This window comes from Paramisgurnus dabryanus, chromosome 6 (assembly GCF_030506205.2).
Source record: "Paramisgurnus dabryanus chromosome 6, PD_genome_1.1, whole genome shotgun sequence".
In the NCBI taxonomy this organism is placed as follows: Eukaryota; Metazoa; Chordata; class Actinopteri; order Cypriniformes; family Cobitidae; genus Paramisgurnus; species Paramisgurnus dabryanus.
In genome coordinates this window covers 8,826,241-8,835,552 of record NC_133342.1, presented here as the reverse complement: position 1 = coordinate 8,835,552, position 9,312 = coordinate 8,826,241, and positions in this window count along the sequence as shown.

Sequence of the window (9,312 nt, the reverse complement as noted above, 5' to 3'; positions counted from 1 at the left end):
CAATAGTCCAAAAGTCTATAGGAAAAATAAATGTTTTTTTTTTTACGTGGAAACTAAACTTCTGGGTTATCCTACAAAAATACATCCCGGATTTTCATAGCGGTGACATCATTGCCCTTCGAATACGGCATTTGGTTGGATGCATACGTACTGTAGCCTTCCTACTGAAGGTTTGAGAAACTTTCAATGGCCTAGAATCGCACAAGAGGTCATGTGACTGACATGTACAGTAACCAATCATGTTTGTTTTGTGCCGCGTTATGCTCAGGGGCTTGGAAATGTCGCCACAGTACCATACCGGTGTGCAACCACCATTCATGAGTTTATAACAACAATAAGAAACAACTTAAAATTGCATACTTTACATGCAGCATTTATTCGATCTTTATGAAGCATATTGTCACCATGTAAACATGAAAGCTTTCTTCTTGGATCAGATGACATTGTGTTTTTTCCGGGAGGACCAAAGACTCACACACATCTCCCGAAAATCCTGTATAATTCAACCAGTCAGAGGATGACTTTGACATCTGCTGAAGTGTTTCCAGAAAAGTCTTTCATATGCACAGATATTCAGCCAACGGTCTGTGTGCGTGACGTCTGAGGCTGAGACTACCCGTACTGTTGCCTCACAGCAAGAAGTTGTCTCCCTGGATCGAGCCCTGGCTCCGTCAGGAGATCTTTCTGTGGGATTTGCATGTTCTCCCTGTGTCAGCGTAGGTTTACACCGGGTACTCCGGTTTTCTCCCATAGTCCAAAAACAAGCAGGTTAGATGAATTGGATTGAATGTGTGTAAAGATCAAGTGTCTCTCTCCATGAATATAACCATAGAAACTGGAATGGTGTTGAAACGGAGCATACTGTCTCAAACAAACCTCTTAAAGGCTTTTCAAAATGTGTGAATATGTACCAACTTCAAACATTGTAACTAGTTTTACTTACTGAAGTATTGCTATATAAAAATGTGCCCCACAACAATAGTTGTAATAAGCAGTCATTTAGATACTAGCAATACGCATTATTCAGTCCGCCCCCATGTTGATTTCAAACCGAGGCGTCCAGAGCATGCACTTCAAACCTATTGTTTTGTACCGGAGTGCTGGTCATTCAGTCATCAAAACACAGAAAATACATCATTATACAAATTTGCACAGGACAAAGAACGTCTCGGTTACGTATGTAACCCTCGTTCCCTGAAGGAAGGGAACGGAGACGTCACGTCGTGACCGACGAATTGGGAACCGCTCCGCGGGTGACCTATCTACTTCGAGAAACTATAAAAACGCCAATGAACTTGGCATGCAGGTATTTGCATAATGCCGGCGCCGCCCCGCCAGGTGCGTATATAAGCCGCAGGTGCACAATACCAAATTAGCTATATTATTGCTGAGAAGCCGAGCAACAGTGCCCGGCCTAAAAAACAGCAATGGAACAGCAAACTGTGGCGACGGGACGTGACGTCTCCGTTCCCTTCCTTCAGGGAACGAGGGTTACATACGTAACCGAGACGTTCCCTTTCAGTCGGTCACTACGACGTCACGTCGTGACCGACGAATTGGGAATCCCTACCAAAACGCCACTGCAGCTGAACCCTTCCAGTGTCTGTAAAAGCCCTCCGCCCTCCACGTAAGGGGCGGAACCTAAGGCGAAATGCAGAAGGCCGGTCACTACCTGTTCCTTAACCCACGATAGTGAAGCAGCGAACTGGGGAAGCGTCTAAACTGAGCGGAGCTAGAACACTGCGGAAGCCATCCCCTAAGAAGGTTGAATGGATGACATAAAATATGAAACAACCGATAGGTTGCTCATAAAAAGTCTCTGAACAAAACATAGTATGCAGAGAGATGCAGAGCAGGCTCTGCTAAGGAAAACGTGGAGGATTAGTACCCCACGGAGTATACACACAAATGAACCCCACGTAGGGGACAAATGTGGACGCCTAGCCTACACAGGTTTACAGAGAATACATCAGTGATAGGTTGACAGCGGATGCTCCGCAACACCAGCTATCAGGGCGGTGGAGGAGAGGCAAAAACAGTTTTTTAGACGTTTTTGCCCCGATGGCCTTCCATATTGGTGCAGATGTGCAGCACCAAAATAGAGGCTCCAAGCCGACACACGAGCCGACCCTCGGCATTCTTAACTAGTTCGTAGAAAGAACCCGAGTGGAAACCGGTTCGACACGAACACTATAGAATCTTGTGAACGTATTAGGTGTCGCCCAGCCTGCAGCTCTACAAATATCTGTTAGCGAGGAACCGCGAGCCAGTGCCCAAGATGATGCCACACTGCGTGTAGAGTGGGCACGTAAATTAAACGGACAAGGCACATTCTGCTTTTGATATGCAAGGGCTATAGTATCCACAATCCAATGGGACATCCTCTGCTTGGTGACAGCTTTTCCTTTCTGCTGACCACCGTAACAAACAAAGAGCTGATCTGAGGTCCTAAAGCTTTGCGTCCTGTCTATATACACACGTAGTGCACGAACAGGGCATAACAAAGCCATGGCTGGGTCTGCCTCCTCCAAAGGCAGCGCTTGGAGGTTCACCACTTGATCTCTGAAAGGAGTGGTGGGAACTTTGGGCACAAAGCCGGGCCGGGGTCTCAGTGTTACGCTGGATGCAGCCGGCCCGAACTGAAGGCACGATTCGTCGACCGAAAATGCATGAATATCCCCTATCCTCTTAACAGAAGCCAAAGCAAGGAGAGTTAATGTTTTCATAGTAAGAAATTTAACACTCACACTATGCAGAGGCTCAAATGGGGCTTCCTGGAGTGATTTCAGCACCAAGGACAGGTCCCACGGAGGAATAGAGGGAGGACGCGAAGGATTCAGTCTTCGAGCGCCTCTGAGAAATCTAATGACCAGGTCGTGCTGACCCACTGTTCTACCGTTTACGGGTGAATGGTGAGCTGATATCGCAGCGATATCGACTTTAATAGTGGATGGTGACAGCCTATTCTCCAAACGGCGCTGGAGATATAAAAGCACAACACTAATCGGGCATTCTCGGGGGTTTTCACTTTGGGAAGAACACCAGTCGACAAACAGGTTCCATTTAAGCGCGTAAGCCTGTCTCGTAGACGGCGCTCGCGCTGCAGCAATAGTGTTAGATACCTCTTGCGGTAAATCACTCAAATCCTCCGTGCCCCGTCCAGAGACCACACATGGAGGTTCCACAGGTCGGGGCGCGGGTGCCATAATGTGCCCTCTTGTTGAGAAAGAAGGTCCTTCCTCAGGGGAATCTTCCAAGGAGGGGCTGTCGCGAGGAGAGAGAGTTCTGGAAACCAACTCCTGGTTGTCCAATACGGTGCCACCAACAGCACGCTCTCCTCGTCCTCCCGGATTTTGCATAGGGTTTGCGCAATGAGGCTCACCGGAGGGAACGCGTATTTGCGCATGTTTCGCGGCCAGCTGTGTGCCAATGCATCCACGCCGAGCGAGTCGTCGGCTAGTGAATAGAACAGGCGACAATGGGTCGTCTCTGGGGAAGCAAACAGATCTATCTGCGCTTTGCCGAAACGTCTCCAAATCTGCTGAACCGCAATGGGGTGGAGTCGCCATTCGCCGGGACGCGCAGCCCGAGAGAGCGCATCCGCCTCTACATTGAGCGTGCCCGGGATGTAAATGGCACGAAGAGACCTCAAATTCTTCTGACTCCAAGTGAGGAGATGACGGGCGAGATGCGACAGGTGACGCGAGCGTAAACCGCCTTGACGATTGATGTACGCCACGGTCGCAGTGTTGTCTGTGCGAACTAATACATCTTTGCCCTGTAACTCGTTGCTGAAACGGACGAGCGCAAGATATACAGCCCACATTTCTCGGCAATTTATGTGCCAATGCAGCTGGGGTGCCGTCCAGACCCCCGAAGCCGCAAGCCCATCGTACGTGGCCCCCCACCCCGTGTCCGAAGCATCTGTGCATACTATTGCATGCCTGGAGACCTGTCTCAGAGGCACACCGGCTCGGAGAAACGCACGGTCTGACCACGGAGTGAAAGTGCGACGACACGCAGGTGTAATGATAACACGGTGAATGCCGCGCAGCCACGCTCTCCTCGGGACTCGATCGTGAAGCCAATGCTGAAGCGGTCGCATATGGAGCAGTCCGAGCGGAGTTACAGCTGCGGCTGCTGCCATATGCCCCAAAAGCTTCTGAAATTGTTTCAGCGGGACCGCGCTCTTGCTCTTGAATGTATTCAGGCAAGTCAGAATCGACTGTACACGCGCTTCTGTTAGACGAGCTGTCAAATCGATCGAGTCCAGTTCCATACCGAGAAAAGAGATTCTCTGCACGGGGCAAAGCTTGCTCTTTTCCCAGTTGACCCGAAGACCCAAACGAGCGAGGTGTTTCAGAGTTAAATCTCTGTGATCGCACAGCGTCTGACGTGTTTGAGCTATTATGAGCCAATCGTCTAAATACGCGAGAATGCGCACACCTTTCTCTCTCAGGGGTTTTAAAGCCCCCTCCACTACTTTGGTGAATACACGGGGAGACAGAGAGAGCCCGAATGGGAGGACTTTGTACTGGTATGCTCGCCCCTCGAACGCAAAGCGGAGAAACGGCCTGTGCCGGGGGAGAATCGATACGTGGAAGTACGCGTCCTTCAGGTCGATGGATGCGAACCAATCGTTTGGACGAATGCATGGAAATATGCGCTTGGGCGTCAGCATCTTGAACGGCATTCTGTGAAGTGCACGGTTCAGCGAACGCAGGTCCAGGATCGGTCGCAAGCCGCCGCTTTTCTTGGGTACAATAAAGTAAGGGCTGTAAAACCCCGACCTCATCTCGGCTGGAGGGACCGGCTCGATCGCGTCCTTCGCCAGTAGGACAGCGATCTCCGCACGGAGGACGTGCGCATCGGCAGCTCTCACCGCGGTGAAACGAACGCCGGAGAATTTGGGGGGACGCCGGGCAAATTGGATCGCGTAGCCGAGACGAATCGTGCGTAAAAGCCAACGCGACGGGCTGGGAAGCTGTTCCCACGCCCCCAGACACCGTGCGAGAGGGACTAAAGGCACGATCGGTGTACCCGCGGCGGGCGCAACGGAGGTGATCGCCGGTGTGTGCGTATTGGCCGCACCGACAGCAGTGTTGTGCATGATAACACTCACCTGAGTCCGCTGCTGGGTGGGTGAGTAAGGGAGGCTCTGCTGAAGACACCTCACGCCACTCGATGCACCCTCTGGCGAAGGGGGAGGAAGACGATGGGTTATGAGCCCGTGATTGTCTTCTTTCCCCTGAGAAGTCAGAGAGCGCGATGGGGTTATGAGCCCGTGCGTTGCTCTCGTACTCCTCTGATGAGTCGGAGAACGAGGGGGGGTTATGAGCCCGCTCGTGTCTCCGGCGCTCATCTGAAGACCTAGAGATGGAAGTGGAATTCGCTCTTTTTGTGGAATTGTGGGTGCCGACTGAAAAGTCGGCGGAACAGAAAATTGAAACAAAGGATTCCCCAACCGGCCCTCCTCCGGTGGGGGGAGTGGTGCTTTCACCATCTCCCGAAGAGCGATCCCCTCCATCTCTAGGTCGCCCGTCTCAGGGCCGCTTCGATTTTCTTTTTCCACCCTTTGAAGCGGGCTGAGCGGGCGGGGCGGGCTGCTGACGACCGGTTCCTCGCTTCTTAGAAGAGCCCCGGGGAGGAACGGAGGCGGCCGCCGCAGGACGCCCTCGGCGAGGAGCAGGCTGAGGTGCCGACGTGGACGGGGCAGGCGCAGGACGCTTCCGACGTGGCATGATCTGAGCGATGGCCTCAGTCTGCTTCTTGGCCGCGGAGAATTGCTGGGCAAACTCCTCGACCGTCTCGCCGAACAGGCCGGTCTGGGAAACCGGAGCATTCAGGAGCCGGGTCTTATCAGCATCCTTCATGTCCGCCAGACACAGCCAGAGATGGCGTTCCTGGACTACCAGGGTAGACATCGCACGCCCGACGGCGCGTGCGGTGACCTTGGTCGCACGGAGCGCCAGATCCGTAGCCGCACGCAGTTCAGAGAACTCCGCCGAGTCGTGACCTCCCGCGTGCAGGTCCCTCAGAGCCTTAGCCTGGTGGACCTGCAGCAATGCCATGGCATGCAGGGCAGAGGCTGCCTCCCCACAAGCCTTGTAAGCAGCACCGGACAGCGCCGAAGACTGCTTACAGGCCCGTGAGGGGAGAGTAGGCTGGTCCCGCCAGGAGGAAGCGACACCGGCCGGACACAACTGCATCGCGACCGGCCGCTCCACTGACGGGATACCAGTGTACCCCTTGGCATCTCCACCCTCGAGAGAGGTGAGGGGTGAAGGCTGAAACGGTCGGTTCCGGGCGGAAAACGGGGTTTTCCACGACCGCGTCAGCTCTTCATGCACCTCGGGGAAGAAAGGCACCGGGGGCGAGGACTGAGAAGCCCTGGCACCCCCGAAGAACCAATCATCGAGGCGGGACGGTTCAGGTGGGGGAGGTTTAGTCCACTCCAAGCCGACCGCCTCCGCCGCCCGGGCGAGCATGGCTGCCATCTCGGGGTCGAACGCAGAAGCCGCAACCTGGCCCGAAGGCGGGAGCGGATCCGGATCGACGTCCGAGGCTGACAACCCCCCTTCCGATGTTACGGTGGACATCGCGTCGGGTGGAGGCTCGACAGAGCGCGAGGACACCGTAGAACACGGGCCGCTCGTCTCCATCGGGACCTCCGCTGGCAACGGATCAGGGCGCTGAGAGCTGCTGGACGAACCAGCAGACCGACCCAGCACCGTTATACGGAGATCATCCTTCGCAAGTCTGGTAGCTGCGCTCTTAGCAGCACCAGACTTGGAAGGCGGGCGCCGTTCCCGGAGAAACGACACCCGTCTCCGCAAATCCGCCATAGTCATGCCCTCACAGATGGAGCATGAACTATCACGCAACGCTGCCTCTGCGTGCTGGAGCCCCAGACACGAAAGACAACGCTGGTGGCCATCCCGGGGGGCGATGAACACACCGCATCCAGAAACCGAACACGGACGGAAATCCATCTTTAAAAAGACGACCCCGACCGTGACACGAATGAGTGGCTGTCTTTAAAAAGACACAAAGCTCAAACGTGCTGCTCTTTTAGGGAAATCACTCTTTTGTGCGAGCTGGTGAAACACACAGGGAGAGGCAACGCACTCACTCGAACTCAAGTCCTAAATTAAAGAGACAGAGAGAGAGAGAGAAAGGGTGGAGAAAAAACACTGCGAGCCTCCGCTGAGGTGTCTTTGCCCAACCAACTTCAGCAAGCTGAGATCTTATTTTCTTCCCTTCCAGAACAGGATCTACGAAGATCAGATAGAAAGCTTCTCGAGAGCAGATGTCTGCCGGCTTCGAAGCAATAAAAGCTAATTTGGTATTGTGCACCTGCGGCTTATATACGCACCTGGCGGGGCGGCGCCGGCATTATGCAAATACCTGCATGCCAAGTTCATTGGCGTTTTTATAGTTTCTCGAAGTAGATAGGTCACCCGCGGAGCGGTTCCCAATTCGTCGGTCACGACGTGACGTCGTAGTGACCGACTGAAAGGGAATATCAGGAAATGTCGATTGTTAAAATGAGAAGGGACATATGACCTAATCTGAGATGAGAATATCGAATTACCGGTATGTACGTAATATCTGTTTTGTTATTAGCCTTTGGTTAATCGCTTATTTCTCATGTTGTAAGCATGTTTACTTCTCTTTACAACACCACATGATCTCACGGAAAGTTGTGTTATGGTCACACATTTTTTAATCAACTTATTCATGTCCATGGCACGAAATTCAGCTTTTTTGTGCCTTGAGCACGAATGTCTTTTTCGTGTCACTGGCACAAATTTCTATTAATAGTTTTTCGTGTCCCTGGCACAACTTTTTTTGTGTTATTTTATGTATTGTTTTTTTCTATTTTTAAATAGTTTTTGCATGGTGTTGGGGTTAGATTTGGGGTTTTGGTTAGGATGTACTTTTATGTTTTGTTTCTTAATGTTTTTCTTCCGCTTTTAAAAATGTTTTCGCCTGGAGTTGCAGTTAGAGTTAGGGTTTGGGTTAAGATGTCTAAAATGTAACAGAAAGTGATTCTAACCCCAAACGACAATAGTAAGAAAATAAATAGGAAAAAAACTAAGAGAAAACAAAACATAAAATGAAACGAAAAAGTAAGACGTGCAATGGACATGAAAAACTATTTATAGAAATTCATGTGATTGACACAAAAAAAGACATTTGTGCTCAAAGCATGAAAAAAGCAGAATTTCGTGCCATGGACACAAATAAATTAATCACATTTCCATGAGATCAGTCTGTTAAAACTCCAATATAATGCAACCAAACAATATTTTATGACAACTAAGTATACAGTTTGCATAAGAGTTTGGCCCATGGATTTTTGTTTCTTCGACATGGGTTAGGGTTGGGGTGACTTAACAACGTGTGATTGACTGTTTACCTGATAGTTCATTGTGCAAGTATTGTTGGAGGTAAAACCCCATATGTGTCAGGGTGAAGTGGTGGATAGAACCCAATCGCAGACAGCTGGTAACTTAAAGACGTTTATTAAAACATAAATACCCTCGAGGGGGCAAACAATGACAATAACTAGAAAAATAACCACGACAAGACAAAGCGCACAAGACATGGTATCATTGGATACACAATGAACCGGCACAAGACATAAGACACAATGGCATTCAATGGGAAAACTAAACTAGGGAACAATAACAAACAAGGGAATTAACTAATCAAGACTTAACAAGGAAACAGGAGGGTAAGGTTAAAGGTGTGTTCGACTTCATGCGGCTCTGCGCAGACCGATCGGCGGCTGACTTGAAGCAGTGCATTCCGGTTAGTAATTTTGTCCGACTTAAGCTGGCGCTGCAGGCACGTGACTGTGTCATATGGTTTTTAAGTACTGCGAGAGCGGTTCGAGATCAGCCGCCTGAGTTAGCCAGCGCAGTTCGCGAAGAGGAGCTGCACGGACTGTAATGACGACACAGCTGTTTCACGATTGGTCGGATTCACCACATGACAACAATCACGTGTATTTTGTGTTTATTTTCACGCCCTCAGTTCCACAAATGCTCACAAATCTGTATTTTTATAACAGTTAAAGCTCTTTTCATGTAGTCGCAATGTTATATTGTGTCATCTTCATCAAAATAAAATGGATAAAAAAAGTAGACCCCACAACATTGGTATTTAAATAGTATATGCTTATGTTGAACTTTATTCTTGTAAAAACAGATGCTGTAAGCCTCTTCAGTTCCACTCATGCTCATACACGGACATTCAAAACAGTATTATTCACTTTTTATGTAGCTTACATCTTACAAATCATGT